The sequence below is a fragment of the Triticum dicoccoides genome, chromosome 7B (assembly GCF_002162155.2).
Source record: "Triticum dicoccoides isolate Atlit2015 ecotype Zavitan chromosome 7B, WEW_v2.0, whole genome shotgun sequence".
NCBI lineage: Eukaryota > Viridiplantae > Streptophyta > Magnoliopsida > Poales > Poaceae > Triticum > Triticum dicoccoides.
Genome location: NC_041393.1, coordinates 18749272 through 18751110, shown reverse-complemented (window position 1 = coordinate 18751110; position 1839 = coordinate 18749272).

Sequence of the window (1839 nt, the reverse complement as noted above, 5' to 3'; positions counted from 1 at the left end):
GTTGCCCGGGGGCCGGCTGGGCCATGTGGGCCATTGGTCCCGGTTCGTCTGGACCTTTTGGTCCCGGTTGGTGGGACGAACCGGGACCAATGGGCCTCGCTCCTGGCCCACCACCATTGATCCCGGTTGGTGGCTTGAACCGAGATTAAAGGCTGCCCTTTAGTCCCGATTTATGCCACCAACCGGGACTAACGGGTTGGTCCTCGTTGCGGTCAGAATTTAGTCCCACCTCGTCAACCGAAGGACACTCACACAGGTGTATAAGCCCCTCCCTCTCTGCCTTGTTGAGCTCCTCTCAAAGTGAAAGTAGATGCCCTTATACAGGAAATTTGACCTAAATTCATACTGAATTTCTCCGAAGTTCATAGAAATTTATTATGAATTTAGGTTGAGTTCTCTCTATAGGCGCGTCTATGCTCATTTTTTTAGTAAAGTTAATTACAAACTTGTGATTCACACAAATTTCAAAGAATTCAAATTTTAACTATTCATGCCATCAACCGGTTCATGCCACCAACCGGGACCAATGATATGCCTATATATACCATGCCAAAATGAAAGAGAGGCGCAATGCTCACCTGCACGTTGCTTAGCTTCAGGCCAACGTGCAGGTGAGCACTGCGCTTCTCCCTTCATCGTCTCTACACTCAGGGCTTATAAACCGCTGCGAGTGCCTCTCGCTTGGCGAGGTGGGACTAAAAAACAGCTGCAGAAAGAATCAACTAAAAAACTCTTTTACCGGTTCATGCCACGAACCGGTACTAAAAGGTGCTCGTGGGGCACCAGCCTTAAAACCTGTACCAAATAAAATGCCTTTGTAACAGCCTTAGAACTGGTACTGAAGGAATCAACTAAAAAGCTTTTATAAACTTCTAGTATTATTGAAACAAAAATTATATAGAATTTTGTTACAAACTTTAATAGCAAAAAGAATTATCGTAAAAGAAAATAAATAAGTAATTAGAATTCTGTTCAAAACATTAAAAGCAAAAAAGAATTATCATAAAAGAAAATAAATAAGTAATTAGAATTTTGTTACAAACTTTAAAAGCAAAAAGAATTATCATAAAAGAAAATAAATAAGTAATTAGAATTCTGTTACAAATTTTAATAGTAAAAAGAATTATTATAAAAGAAAATGAATAAGTAATGAGAATTCTGTTCAAAACATTAAAAGCAAAAAGAATTATCATAAAAGAAAATAAATAAGTAATTAGAAACAAAAAAGAAAGCAAAAAAACTGGGAAGAAATTTAAAAAAGTGCCACCTACAGGGCCACCACGGCCTGCATATGACTAGAAACCCATTACTAGGGCCAGGATGCAGGCCCGCAGTAGGCCAAATAGGCCCACAAGCATAGAGAGTGATTTTAGGCCCGTAAGCCTGCAGTAGAGAGGAGCTTGAGAGGGCAGCGAGACTGGGGCTTATAAACCACTCTCGAGCTCCCTCAGCTAGCGAGATGGGACTAAACTTTCGTGTCGTGATGCGGGCAGCACAAGGCCGTTAGTCCCGGTTGGTGGCACCAACCAGGACTAAAGGGTGGCTTTGGTACCGGTTGGTGGCACCAACCGGGACCAATGACCCCCTTTAGTCCCGATTGGTGCCACCAACCGGGACTAAAGGCCTCTGCTTCCCGCCCTTTGGGCTGCTGAAAAGAGGCCTTTGGTCCCAGTTGGTGGCACCAATCGGGACTAAAGGGGTGCATTGGTCCCGGTTGGTCTCACGAACCGGGACCAACGCTCTGCCTATATAAGCAACACTCGTGAAATTTTGGTTCAGTTTTCCCCGCCCGCCTGATGCCGCCAGGCTGCCCGCCGTATCCGCCTCGCCGCCGTCGTC